The sequence below is a fragment of the Salvelinus fontinalis genome, chromosome 16 (genome assembly GCF_029448725.1).
Source record: "Salvelinus fontinalis isolate EN_2023a chromosome 16, ASM2944872v1, whole genome shotgun sequence".
In the NCBI taxonomy this organism is placed as follows: Eukaryota; Metazoa; Chordata; class Actinopteri; order Salmoniformes; family Salmonidae; genus Salvelinus; species Salvelinus fontinalis.
In genome coordinates this window covers 9,874,446-9,889,938 of record NC_074680.1, presented here as the reverse complement: position 1 = coordinate 9,889,938, position 15,493 = coordinate 9,874,446, and the positions used below count along the sequence as shown (strand labels likewise).

General features: G+C 47.7%; 1 pseudogene; it reads left to right on the top strand.

Annotated features, from left to right (window-relative positions):
* Positions 1-15,493, top strand: part of LOC129812483 (interphotoreceptor matrix proteoglycan 1-like) — a 59,276-nt pseudogene that overhangs the window by 4,602 nt on the left and 39,181 nt on the right.

Here is a 15,493-nt window from a genome sequence, read left to right as displayed (position 1 = left end):
AACACAATATATGTCACAAAAGGTCCTAATATCTGTGTCATGACAGTGTTATGGCCATATTATAACAGGTTACGACAAGTTATGTCAGTTGTTATGACATATATGACATGGTTATGACCATGTCAGAATTGTTAAGAAGCATTTTCAAAATTCAGCAACTTTTGCATGAGACTACTTCTGAATGTCCTGATTTTGGATGGATTGTGTCTTCGGTCCATTCATTATCCCAAAATAAACAAAGGCTTTCTGTTTTCAGTGGCCCTGGACACTAATCTTTTCTGGCTTGTAGCTCTGCTTTATGAGGCCATCACTGTTGTGCATTGCATTAGCGGCCATTTCCCCTGCAGGCCCTCATGCTGGCCCACGTGCATGGGGACCTCCTCGTTCCTCACTGAGCACATTTCTAATGTTATCTAGTTTGTTTGTCAATATGCTCTCCAATAGGAGAATAATCGGATTGCGAGGCTGTTTTGCGGCTAATGATTCCCATTCACCATATTACACAAACTTAACATTTTAACTTTGAAGTTGAATCTCTCAAAAAATGTACTTTCTGGACAGAAACTCAACCTCTCGGTGGTCAAAGTATCAGTGCTATATCATTAAGCTGATTTCTTTGTAGGCCCTCTACTGCCAAGATAGGTCTGAGGAAGCCCCTTGCCTCTGATAGGAGTGGGGGCTTAATGTCTTAAGAAAGCTTTTGAAGTTTACCACCTGGTTGTTGTGAGGCACGCCTTAAACAATTAGCTCACTTTGAATGGACTAACTGTATTCACTGGCTTAATTGTCTTTCATAACACAATGGCACTACCTTGCTGTGATGGCCGAGGCTGTGAAATGGAGGAAGTCAATGTCTTGTGTTTCCTGAACAGAGTAAAGCCAGCTAGATCATATAGAGCTTTTTCATCTGCCTCAGCTGGGGATCACTCTAATACGGGACTGGTCTGAAGGACATTGAACACTGGTGACTTTATTCATGTTTACATACTGTTTGAATTGCACCCCCCTATACCCCCGGCCCTTGTTGACTTGAATGCTTAGCACAGTTCTATATACACTACCGGTCAAAAGTTTTAGAACACCTACTCATTCAAGGGTTTGTCTTTATTTTTACTATTTTCTACATTGTAGAAAAATAGTGAAGACATCAAAACTATTAAATAACACATATGGAATCATGTGGTAACCAAATTTGTAAACCAAATTTAAAATATATTTTATATCTGAGAGTCTTCAAATAGCCCACCCTTTGCCTTGATGACAGCTTTGCCCACTCTTGGCATTCTCTCAACCAGCTTCACCTGGAATGATTTTCCAACAGTTTTTCCCAAAGAGTTCCCACATATGCTGAGCACTTGCTGGCTGCTTTTCCTTCACTCCGATTCATTCATGGTCCGATTCATCCCAAACCATCTCAATTTGGTTGCAGTCGGGGAATTGTGGAGGCCAGGTCATCTGATGCAGCACTCCATCACTCTCCTTCTTGGTCAAATTGCCCTTACACAGCCTGGAGGTGTGTTTTGGATAATTGTTCTGTTGAAAAACAAATTATACTCCCACTAAGCCCAAACCAGATAGGATGGCATATTGCTGCAGAATGCTGTGGTAGTCATGCTGGTTAAGTACGTCTTGAATTCTAAATAAATCACAGACAGTGTCACCAGCAAAGCACCCCAACACCATAACACCTCCTCCTCCATGCTTTACGGTGGTAAATACACATGCAGAGATCATCCGTTCACCCTCACCGCGTCTCACAAAGACACAGCGGTTGGAACCAAAGACCTCCAATTTGGACTCCAGACCAAAGGACACATTTCCACCGGTCTAATGTCCATTGCTCGTGTTTCTTGGCCCAAGCAAGTGTCTTCTTATTATTGGTGTCCTTTAGTAGTTGTTTATTTGCAGCAATTCCACCATGAAGGCCTGATTCACATGGTCTCCTCTGAACAGCTGATGTTGAGATGTGTCTGTTACTTGAACTCCTTGAAGCATTTATTTGGGCTGCAATTTCTGAGGCTGGTAAGTCTAATGAACTTATCCTCTGCAGCAGAGGTAACTCTGGGTCTTCCTTTCCTGTAGCGGTCCTCATGAGAGCCTGTTTCATAATAGCACTTGATGGTTTTTGCGACTGCACTTGAAGAAACTTTCAAAGTTCTTGAAATTTTCCGTATTGACTGACCTTCATGTCTTAAAGTAATGATGGACTGTCGTTTCTCTTTGCTTGTTTGAGCTGTTCTTGCCATAATATGGACTTAGTATTTTACCAAATAAGGCTATCTTCTGTATACCACCCCTACCTTGTCACAATACAACTGATTTCCTTAAACGCATTAAGAAGGAAAGAAATTCCTTCTTAAGAAGGCACACCTGTTAATTGAAATGCATTCCAGGTGACTACCTCATGTAGCTGGTTGAGAAAATGCCAAGAGTGTGCAAAGTTGTCATCAAGGCAAAGGGTGGCTATTTCATCATTCAGCAGGACAATAACGTAAGACACAAGGCCAAATCTACACTGGAGTTGCTTACCAAGAACACAGTGAATGTTCCTGAGTGGCCGAGTTACAGTTTTGACTTGCATCTGCTTGAAAATATTGAATATTGTACAATCCAGGTGTGCAAAGCTCTTAGAGACTTACCCAAAACGACTCACAGTGTCACGTTCCTGACCTGTTTTCCCTTGTTTTTGTATTTATTTAGTATGGTCAGGGCGTGAGTTGGGTGGGTTGTCGATGTGTGATTTTTATGTTGGGACTTTGTGTGTTCGGCCTGGTATGATTCTCAATCAGAGGCAGCTGTCAGTCGTTGTCCCTGATTGAGAATCATACTTAGGCAGCCGGGGTTTCACGTGTGTTTGTGGGTGTTTGTTCTTGTGTCAGTGTTTCGCCACACAGGACTGTCACGGTAGTTATTTTGTATCGCATATTGTTTTTGTTATATATTAAATCACTATGGAAACTAACCACTCTGCGTATTGGTCCGATCCATCTCGCCTCTCCTTGTCCGAGGAGGAGGAAGAAAATGACTATCGTTACAGAAACACCCACCACCAAAGGACCAAGCGGAGTGGAAAAGGGCAGCGACAGCAGCAGCAGAAACAGACACAGGACTCCTGGACTTGGGAGGAGATCCTGGATGGCAAGGGACCCTAGGCTCAGCCAGGGGAATATCGCCGTCCCAAGGCGGAGTTGGAGGCAGCGAAGGCAGAGAGGCGCTGATATGCGGAGGCAGCGCGGCGACGTGGTTGGGAGCCCGAGAGTCAGACCCAAAAATGTCGGGGGGGGGGGGGGCACACGCGGAGTGTAGCAAAGCCGGGTAGGAGACCTGAGCCAACTCCCCGTGCTTACCGTGGAGTGAGAGGGCATCGTACTGGTCAGACACCGTGTTATGCGGTGGAGCTCACGGTGTCCCCAGTACGCGTGCTTAGCCCAGTGCGGGCTATTCCACCTCGCCGCACTGGTAGGGCTAGGTTGGGCATCGAGCCGGGTGTCATGAAGCCGGCCCAACGCATCTGGTCTCCAGTGCGTCTCCTCGGGCCGGCGTACATTGCACCAGCCTTACAAATGGTGTCCCCGGTTCGCCAGCATAGCCCAGTGCGGGCTATTCCACCTCGCCGCACTGGCAGGGCTACGGGGACCATTCAACCAGGTAAGGTTGGGCAGGCTCGGTGCTCAAGAGCGCGTGTCCTCCTTCACGGTCCGGTATATCTGGTGCCACCTCCACGTACCAGTCCTCCGGTGGCAGCCCCCCGCACCAGGCTGTCTCTCCGTCTTCTCTCTCCAGTTGCTCCCACCTGTCCAGCGCTGTCAGAGCCTTCCTCCTCTCCAGCCCAGCCAGAGTCTGAGCTGCCTGCCTGCCCAGCGCTGTCAGAGCTGCCCGTCTGTCCCGAGCCGTCAGAGCTGCACCTCTGTCCCGAGCCGTCAGAGCTGCCCGTCTGTCCCGAGCCGCTAGAGCCGTCCGTCAGACAGGAGCAGCCAGAGCCGTCCGCCAGACAGGAGCAGCCAGAGCCGTCCGCCAGACAGGAGCAGCCAGAGCCGTCCGCCAGACAGGAGCAGCCAGAGTCGTCCGCCAGACAGGAGCAGCCAGAGCCGTCCGCCAGACAGGAGCAGCCAGAGCCGTCCGCCAGACAGGAGCAGCCAGAGCCGTCAGCCAGCCATGACCAGCCAGAGCCGTCAGCCAGCCATGACCAGCCAGAGCCGTCAGCCAGCCATGACCAGCCAGAGCCGTCAGCCAGCCAGGAGCTGCCAGAGCCGCCAGCCAGCCAGGAGCTGCCAGAGCCGCCAGCCAGCCAGGAGCTGCCAGAGCCGCCAGCCAGCCAGGAGCTGCCAGAGCCGCCCGCCAGCCAGGAGCTGCCAGAGCCGCCCGCCAGCCAGGAGCTGCCAGAGCCGCCCGCCAGCCAGGAGCTGCCAGAGCCGCCCGCCAGCCAGGAGCTGCCAGAGCCGCCCGCCAGCCAGGAGCTGCCAGAGCCGCCCGCCAGCCAGGATCTGCCCCTCAGTCCGGTGCTACCCCTTGGTTCAGTGGGGTTGATATGGAGGGTGGTTGTGGTTAGGAGGCCACGGGGGCGATTAAGGAGGCGGGAAAAAACATTGTTTGAGTGGGGTCCACGTCCCGCGCCAGAGCCGCCACCGCGGACAGACGCCCACCCAGACCCTCCCCTAGAGTTTAGGAGGTGCGCCCGGAGTTCGCACCTTAGGGGGGGGGGGTTTGTCACGTTCCTGACCTGTTTGCCCTTGTTTTTGTATTTATTTAGTATGGTCAGGGCGTGAGTTGGGTGGGTTGTCGATGTGTGATTTTTATGTTGGGACTTTGTGTGTTCGGCCTGGTATGATTCTCAATCAGAGGCAGCTGTCAATCGTTGTCCCTGATTGAGAATCATACTTAGGCAGCCTGGGTTTCACGTGTGTGTTGTGGGTGTTTGTTCTTGTGTCAGTGTTTCGCCACACAGGACTGTCACGGTAGTTATTTTGTATCGCATATTGTTTTTGTTATATATTAAATCACTATGGAAACTAACCACTCTGCGTATTGGTCCGATCCGTCTCGCCTCTCCTCGTCCGAGGAGGAGGAAGAAAATGACTAGCGTTACACACAGCTAGGGCTGTGGCGGTCATGAAATTTTGTCAGTCGATGATTGTCAAGCAAATAACTTCCGGTCTCACGGTAATTAACCGTGAATTAACATAAACACATTTAGCATCTCCTGGCTTCCATGCATAGCCTGCAAGCCACTGATGCAGACCTTTGGAACATTTACATTTTAAAAAGTCTAGTAAATCCATGTAATATAGCCTACACCATCACAATAAATCCATTATTCATTTTAGACAGGTCTAAAGAAAAATGATATGAAGAAAAAAAATTGAAGAACAGAATAGCATACTCTGAGTTGTCCTTAGGCCCTGATGTTAGAACCTGATCTGGCTATGCCTGTATTGAGCGGTTAACAAAGAAACATGTCCTCCTATATGCTTAATTTAGAGTTATTTATGCAACTTTAGTTGTGATACAAACATTGGGCTATGTGTTTTATCCTTGTCGAATTCCAAGGCGCATATTGAAGATGTTGGAAGAACTGTCCACATTTTCTTTTCGTCAGCCAACAAGATGAGTAGACCTAATGAACAGCAAAAGCACTAGCCTATGCCAATCTACTATCCCCCATAGCACAAAAGTTGACCTATTCTATTCTGTGCGAGAAAAAAATATTCGAAACATAGTCTGGGACAGTTGTGGGATGCGATAGATCCCAAATTAATTACAACCACTAGAATCAAAAAACCTTTTAAAAGCAACAGATCAGAAGTTGACCCACAAACTGGGCATCATTCACAAGTGATAATATATCATTCACAAGGGATAGGCTAATATTGCGTCATGGACTCCCATGAAGCGTTTGATTAGATTTTCGAATTACATTTTTATTGATGTCAGAGTGATTAGAGGGTGTAACGGGTGTCCTCCTCCTCTTCAGACGAAGAGGAGGAGTAGGGATTTGGGGACCAAAATGCAGCGGGTTGTGAATACATAATGATTTATTTACAGACGAAACACGAAGAACACTTGAAAATACACTACAAAATAATAAAACGACGTAGACAGACCTGAACATGGAACTTACATAAATACACGAAGAACTCACGAACAGGAACAGACTACATCAACCGAACGAACAAACAAACCGAAACAGTGTGAACAGCCAACCTATATATGATTCTCAATCAGAGGAAAAGTCAAACACCTGTCTCTGATTGAGAACCATATAAGGCTAATTACCAACCACCTAAACATAGAAACACAAAACATAGAATGCCCACCCCAACTCACGCCCTGACCAACTAAACACATACAAAAATAACATAAAACAGGTCAGGAACGTGACAGAACCCCCCCCCTCAAGGTGCGAACTCCGGACACACCACCAAAAGTCTAGGGGAGGGTCTGGGTGGGCATCTGTCCACGGTGGTGGCTCAGGCTCTGGGCGTGATTCCCATCCCACCTTAGTCAAACCCCGCTTTTGTAGCCTCCTCCAAATGGCCACCCTCCAAATAACCCCACCTAAATTAAGGGGCATCACCGGAATGAGGGGCAACACCGGAATGAGGGGCAACACCAGAATGAGGGGCAACACCAGAATGAGGGGCAACACCAGAATGAGGGGCAACACCAGAATGAGGGGCAACACCAGAATGAGGGGCAACACTAGAATGAGGGGCAACACCAGAATGAAGGGCAACACCAGAATGAAGGGCAACACCAGACTGAGGGGCAACACCAGAATGACTGGCGGATCCTGGCTGGCTGGCTCTGGCGGATCCTGGCTGGCTGGCTCTGGCGGATCCTGGCTGGCTGGCTCTGGCGGATCCTGGCTGGCTGGCTCTGGCGGATCCTGGCTGGCTGGCTCTGGCGGATCCTGGCTGGCTGGCTCTGGCGGATCCTGGCAGGCTGGCTCTGGCTGGTCATGGCTCGCTGACGGCTCTGGCTGGTCATGGCTCGCTGACGGCTCTGGCTGGTCATGGCTCGCTGACGGCTCAGGCTGGTCATGGCTGGATGACGGCTCTGGCTGGTCATGGCTCGCTGACGGCTCTGGCTGATCATGGCTCGCTGACGGCTCTGGCTGATCATGGCTCGCTGACGGCTCCGGCTGGTCATGGCTCGCTGACGGCTCTGGCTGGTCATGGCTCGCTGACGGCTCTGGCTGGTCATGGCTCGCTGACGGCTCAGGCTGGTCATGGCTGGATGACGGCTCAGGCTGGTCATGGCTCGCTGACGGCTCTGGCTGGTCATGGCTCGCTGACGGCTCTGGCTGGTCATGGCTCGCTGACGGCTCTCGCTGGTCATGGCTCGCTGACGACTCTGGCTGGTCATGGCTCGCTGACGGCTCTGGCTGGTCATGGCTCGCTGACGGCTTTGGGCAGACGGGCAGTTCAGACGGCGTTGGGCAGACGGACAGTTCAGGCGCCGTTGGGCAGATGGCAGACTCTGGCCGGCTGAGACGCACTGTAGGCCTGGTGCGTGGTGCCGGAACTGGAGGTACCGGGCTAAAGCTACGTACCTTCAGGCTAGTGCGGGGAACAACAACAGGGCACACTGGACTCTCAAAGCGTACTATAGGCCTGGTGCGTGGTACCGGCACTGGTGGTACCGGGCTGAGGGCACGCACATCAGGGCGAGTACGGGGAGAAGGAACAGTGCGTACAGGGCTCTGGAGACGCACAAGAGGCTTAATGCGTGGTGCCGGAACTGGAGGCACTGGGCTGGATACACGCACCACAGGGAGAGTGTGTGGAGGAGGCAGGGCTCTGGATACGCACTGGAAACCTGGTGCGTGGTGTAGGCCCTGGTGGTACTGGGTTGGGGCTTGGAGGTGGCGCAGGAAATACCGGACCGTGCAGGCGTACTGGCTCCCTTGAGCACTGAGCCTGCCCAACCTTACCTGGTTGTATGCTCCCCGTCGCCTGACCAGTGCTGGGAGGTGGAATAACCCGCACCGGGCTATGTAGGCGAACCGGGGACACCATGCGTAAGGCTAGTGCCATGTAAGCCGGCCCGAGGAGACGTACTGGTGGCCAGATATGTAGGGCCGGCTTCATGACATGCTGCTCAATACTCAATCTAGCCCTGCCAGTGCAGGTGGAATAACCCGCACCGGGCTATGCACACGTACAGGAGACACCTTGCGCTCTACTGCGTAACACGGTGTCTGCCCTTACTCTCGCTCTCCACGGTAAGTACAGGGAGTGGGCGCAGGTCTCCTACCTGACTTCGCCACTCTCCCTTCTAGTCCCCCCCCCAAGAAATTTTTGGGGTTTACTTACAGGCTTCCTTGCTAGTCGTGTACCCTCATAACTCCGGTTCCTCTCTCCGGTTGCCTCTGCTCTCCTAATTGCCTCCAGCTGTTCCCATGGGAGGCGATCTCTTCCAGCCACGATCTCCTCCCATGTGTAGCAACCCTTGCCGTCCAAAACATCCTCCCATGTCCACGAGTCCTGTTTTTTTTGTTGCGCTCTCCCCCGTCGCTTGGTCCTAGGTTGGTGGGTGATTCTGTAACAGGTGTCCTCCTCCTCTTCAGACGAAGAGGAGGAGTAGGGATTTGAGGACCAAAATGCAGCGGGTTGTGAATACATAATGATTTATTTACAGACGAAACACGAAGAACACTTGAAAATACACAACAAAATAATAAAATGACGTAGACAGACCTGAACATGGAACTTACATAAATACACGAAGAACTCACGAACAGGAACAGACTACATCAACCGAACGAACGAACAAACAAACCGAAACAGTGCCGTGTGGTGCACAGACACGGAAGACAATCACCCACAAACAAACAGTATGAACAGCCAACCTATATATGATTCTCAATCAGAGGAAAAGTCAAACACCTGTCTCTGATTGAGAACCATATAAGGCTAATTACCAACCACCTAAACATAGAAACACAAAACATAGAATGCCCAACCCAACTCACGCCCTGACCAACTAAACACATACAAAAATAACATAAAACAGGTCAGGAACATGACAGAGGGACAATAGAGTGCTGAGTATCAGGCAGCTAGTACATTTGGTAGGCTACTAATGACCATCAGCAGCTTCAGAGCTTGGAGAAGCCTAATTACCGTGACTAAAACGTCACGCGAATTTGACTGCCATCATGACTCGTGACCGCTGGTGTGGTGGTAATACGGTCACCATAACACACCTACTGTAATCACAGCTGTAATCACTGCCAAAGGTGATTGTAACATTTACTGACTCAGGCATGTGAATACTTATGTAAATTTGACATTTCTGTATTTCATTTTCCATAGATTTGCAAAAGTTTAAAAAAACCTGTTTTCACTTTGTCATTCTGGGCTATTGTGAGTATATGGGTTTGAAAAAATATATATTTAATACATTTTGAATTCAGGTTGTAACACAACAAAATGTGGAATAAGTCAAGGAGTGTCACGCCCTGACCTTAGAGAGCCTTTTTATTCTCTATTTTGGTTAGGTCAGGGTGTGACTAGGGTGGGTACTCTAATTTGTATATTTCTATGTTGGCCTGGTATGGTTCCCAATCAGAGGCAGCTGTCTTTCGTTGTCTCTGATTGGGGATCATATTTAGTCAGCCTTTTCCCACCTGTTGTTTGTGGGATCTTGATTTTGTATTGTTGCTTGTTAGCCCTACAAAGCTGTACGTTTCGTTTTGTTACTCTTTAATGTTTTGTTGCTCGTTCACATTAATAAAAATGATGAACGCCTTCCACGCTGCACCTTGGTCCAATCCTTCAAACAACGATCGTTACAGAAGATCCCACCAACAACGGACCAATCAGCGTGCCCAGGACGAGCAGACATCCTGGACGTGGGAGGATATATTGGACGGGAAGGGATCCTGGACGTGGGAGGAAATCCTGTCCGGAAAGGATCGCCTTCCATGGGAGCAGACGGAGGCAGCGAAGGAGCAACAACGACGACACCGGGGTTCGCGGCCACGATGGAAGCCCGAGAGGCAGCCTCAAAAAAAATGTTTGGGGAGGCACACGGGGTGGTTGGCGGAGCCTAGGTGGGAACCAGAACCAACTCCCTGTACTCACCATGTGGAGTTGGTCACCGTTCAGGTGCCATGTTTTCTGGTTCTACGCACCGTGTCTCCAGTGCGCCTCCACAGCCCGGTGCGTTCTGTGCCAGCTCCCCGTACTTGTCGTGCTAAAGTGGGTATCTGTCCAGGATGGGTTGTGCCGGCTCAGTGCTCCTGGTCTCCAGTACGCCTCCAGGGTCCAGTCCATCCTGCGCCGGTTCTACGCACTGTATCCCCAGTGCGCCTTCACAGCCCAGTGCGTCCTGTGCCAGCTCCCCGCACTTGCCGTGCAAAGGTAGTCATTTGTCCAGGATGCGTTGTGCCAGCTCTACGCTCCAGACCTCCAGTGATGATCCATGGCCCGGAGCCTCTAGTGATGATCCATGGCCCGAAGTCTCCAGTGATGATCCATGGCCCGGAGCCTCTAGTGATGCTCCATGGCCCAGAGACTCCAGTGATGATCCATGGCCCGGAGCCTCCATTGATGATCCATGGCCCGGAGCCTCCATTGATGATCTGTGGTCCAGAGCCTCCAGTGATGATCCAAGGGCCAGAGCCTCCAGAGACGATCCAAGGTCCGGAGCCTCCAGCAACAGTTCCCAGTCTGGAGCCTCTAGCGACGGTTTCCAGTCTGGAGCCTCCAGCGACGGTTCCCAGTCCGGAGCCTCCAGCGAGGGTTCCCAGTCCAGAGCCTTCAGCGAGGGTTCCCAGTCCAGAGCCTTCAGCGAGGGTTCCCAGTCCAGAGGCTCCGGCGATGATCCACGGTCCGGTTCCTCCGGCGACGATCCACGGTCCGGTTCCTTCGGCGGCGATCCACGGTCCGGTTCCTCCGGCGACAATCCATGGTCCGGAGTCCCCGGCGACGATCTACGGTCCGGAGTCCCCGGCGACGATCCACGGTCCGGAGTCCCCGGCGATGATCCACGGTCCGGAGCCTCCGGCGACGATCCACGGTCCGGTTCCACGGAGGCGGAGGGATCCGCGAGCGGAGTGGGGTCTATGTCCCGAACCGGAGCCGCCACCGAGGCTAGATGCCCACCCGGACCCTCCCCCATAGAGTCAGGTTTTGCGGCCAGAGTCCGCACCTTTGGGAGGGGGGGGTACTGTCACGCCCTGACCTTAGAGAGCCTTTTTATTCTCTATTTTGGTTAGGTCAGGGTGTGACTAGGGTGGGTACTCTAGTTTGTATATTTCTATGTTGGCCTGTTATGGTTCCCAATCAGAGGCAGCTGTCTTTCGTTGTCTATGATTGAGGATCATATTTAGGCAGCCTTTTCCCACCTGTTGTTTGTGGGATCTTGATTTTGTATTGTTGCTTGTTAGCCCTACATAGCTGTACGTTTCATTTTGTTACTCATTATTGTTTTGTTGCTGGTTCACATTAATAAAAATGATGAACGCCTTCCACGCTGCACCTTGGTCCAATCCTTCAAACAACGATCGTTACAAGGAGTATGAATACTTTCTGAAGGCAACGTATATAAAGATGATATCTCTATCATTCTCTATGGTTAGACCTTACGATTTGGGAAAGTAAGCAGTATACATATTCTACATTTATATTATAAAATTACCAATAATGTAATACTGTATTTAGGTATATTTGGACAAAAATGTGTTAAGATAACCATTTCTTATATCTGTCTTTTTTGTTGCAGACCTACAGGTCCAAGATTTGTCTGGAATCCGAGATGTCAAATACAGACATTTCCTGGACAGTGTAAGGCCAATCAAACACACTGCCCATGTTAAAACGAGACAGGACCAGGACAGACACCGGACGAAGAGGTCTACGTTCTTCACCACTGGGGTGAAAGTATGTCCTCAAGAGAACGTAAAGGCGGTCATCTCCAGCCACCGGGCCTACTACAAACTCAGAGGTAAGGACATGGTCCTAGCAATGCCAACGTCAATACTTCAATTCCCACTGGGGTCACATACTAAAAATGTATTCACTCACTGTAAGTTGCTTTGGACAAAAGTGTCTGCTAAATGGCATATATTGAGGGTGAAGATCTACTGGGAACAGGAACATGTAAACCTTAGAGATCCTATTAAATTACTAGAGGGGCTACGTTATAAACCCTCAGATATCCAGAATGGGGTGAAAATGGCAGCCATTGTGGTCAGGGTGTCACGTTGTTCGTAATAATGGTCGGACCAAGGCTCAGCATACGTAGAGTTCCACATATTTTATTAGAGAAATTGAAACAATAAAGAATAAACGAACCGTGACGACGATGCAACTAAACATAAACAATATCCCATAACCCACAGGTGGAAAAAATGCTACTTAAGTATGATCCCCAATTAGAGACAACGATAGCCAGCTGCCTCTAATTGGGAATCATACTAAAACACCAACATAGAAAAAACAAACCAGAACCCCACATAGAAAAGATAAACTAGACTAAACCCCTAGTCACGCCCTGACCTACTCTACCATAGAAAATAAAGGCTTTCTATGGTCAGGACATGACACAGGGAGAAATCCAACCCAGTCTAATTGCAATGAATGGCAGAAGAGTCATATCAAATCAAATCAAATTGTATTTGTCACACGCACCGAATACAACAGGTGCAGACCTTACAGTGAAATGCTTACCTACAAGCCCTTAACTAACCAGTAGAGGCATATGTGATGCATTTCCTGCTTTTACTTACACAGGGAAATAAAAGTAAGGCATGTGATATATCAGAAATTGTGTAATGGAATTATTGCCAACCTTAAATATTGTCATATATTTATAAATATATTTTACACAGGTTTTATACCAATTGTCTCTATAAATAGCCTCTAAAATACTGTATATGTAAACAGTTATTACTTGATACAATATCAGTACTTGTTGCCTATCATAAACTGATTTCAGCCAGTGAATGGACTGCATTGTTTGTATGGAATGTTGGGATATTGACAGTTAATAATAATAAAAAATTGCAAACAAACATACCCTGCAGATAATCTTCAAATTCATTGTTTTACACAATATCTTATCACAGCACTGGCTGAGCACCAACTCCCTTAACAAAATGGCTGACCTTAATACCGTCAGAAGAAGGTTCATGTCCATATTCTAATTCCTAATTCTATGATATAAACACACCCTATTGTGCCACACTTTGCTGTGAGCTCGTAAATCCTTACAGTATTCAGAGTCATGGGACACCTTTAGACAGTGGGGTGATTAAGCTATTCCAAAAACAGTAGCTCCGAACTGTTTCCTTCAAGAGAGCGATAAAGCAGTTAATCAAACAGAAAATCTTTGTCACAATTTAATAAATAATTGCTGGCTTGGAAGTTTTCATGGTTGAGACTTTACAAACTGAGAGAAGTTCAACTTGAAAAGCATAAAATACTGTTGGTGTTCACTTATATTCAGGGACCGAGTTACATTAAGGTGAGGGTATTCAAACAGTAAATATGCCGTGGAAATAATAACTTCACTCTATGAAATGAGAATGTAAGAGAACTTCCCCCAGGCATAAACATATTGGATAATTCAACAGTGCTCCTCATAACAGAGGTAAATAAATCATAAAAAGTGTTAGGGCTTTTTTGATTCATGTTTCTAACATTCCCAAATATCAGGGATGAGTACATTTCATACCAGCATTGGGTTTCAATATCTAAAGTGACTAGCACAGAATGGAATATGTTCCGGGATTCTTTTCAAAAATTGTCAAAAACTCCAGCCACCCTAGTCATAGACTGTTCTCTCTGCTACTGCACGGCAAGCAGTACCGGAGCGCCAAGTCTGGGCTCAAGAGGCTTCTAAACAGCTTCTACCCCCAAGCCATAAGACTCCTGAACATCTAATCAAATGGCTACCCAGACTATTTGCATTGGCCCCCCCTAACAACAATGTACATATTACTCTTTTTAGGTATTTTCTTAAAACTGAATTGTTGGTTAAGGGCTTGTAAGTAATCATTTCACTGTAAGGTCTACACCTGTTGTTATCGGCGGATGTGACAAATACAATTTGATTTGATTTGAAAAAAATAGTTTGCTCAAACCTCGACCATGTTGAATCAATTTCTGTGTATTGTCGTACATGCATAAAGTAATGTGATTGTGAATACATTACATTGGATTGCCATTTACTCTATAAGCTTAGTTGTTCCCACACGGACACACACATCTTTATTCAGCAATTCTGACATGCTTTAATATTTATTTAGTTTGTCAGGAGGCGATATGGGAAGCCTTCCACATATTCCTGGATAGGGTTCCTAATTCAGAGGAGTACAAGCATTGGACGTATGCCTGCCAGCATGACTCTCTCTGTCTGGATGAGGTGGCAAGAAACTTCAGCAGTACCCAGGAACACATTGACATGGTGGCCACAGTGAGTATTAAAACCTGCATGCATCACAGTAATAAGGGGAACATGGAGGGTTAAATAGCACAACGATTGGCTGTGATAAGTGATAAAGGTGTAATAACATTTTATGATATATTTTGAATTTGTATGTTTGGTTTTCAGAGAGTTGCTGAACAGGAGAAGATCCAGCAACAAAGGTAGGTAGATAAAAGGTTGGAGAAATGTTAAATATTGTTTATAGAGATTACAAGAAGTAGGCCTGCAACGTTTATTTGAAACGGGTGTTCAACTCCTTTCCCTCATAAATGTTCAACCAACGACTTCTTTCTATCCCTTGAATTCTAATTTAATATGGTGTTGAAAAACAAAATACATGGTAAAAAAATCTCTAATTAATGTTTTATACCCCACAGATATTTTTGGTTTGAAAACTTCTAAAATGGCTGGCAACCATCCACAACTCCAGAGACTAGACAAGCCTTTCCAAAGAGCTGTTCATAAAGGTTTAAATTCTAATGGTAAAATGTCATCAAGACCAAAAACACTCTCACTTGCTGTTTCAGCAAGCTGAATTGGTAGAGGGCAAGAACAGATAAACTCAAATTACCCTCCTCAGCTTCCTAAACTGATGGAGTCTGTACATCTGGTGGCCTGATTTAACATACAACCATATTGGAAGGAAGGGGGGCGGGGGGATAGTGAGGGAGGGACTGCTCTCTAAATAATGCTAATTTAACCACTCTCCTATTTGTTTCGAGTGCAATTTGTACTGCTACAGTGGGAAATATGAAAATGAAAGCTTATTCTAAATTAAACGAACACCCTCACCTCTGTGTCATGGTTAAAAAAATATATAATAATGTGACTGTGCTTGTCATTGCTGTACAATCCCGTATTTCAGCCCCTTCTCTCAACTTTTGTTGTGACATAAAAAAGTAATTTTATCAGCGAGACGCATTGATCAAGTGTAGACCTAATGACAATCGCTGAATGTCATGACACTTTTTGGTGTTTTGTAACAAATGACTCTTTCCATACAGTGCCTTCAGAAAGTATCAACACCCCTTGACTTTTTACACATTTTGTTGTGTTG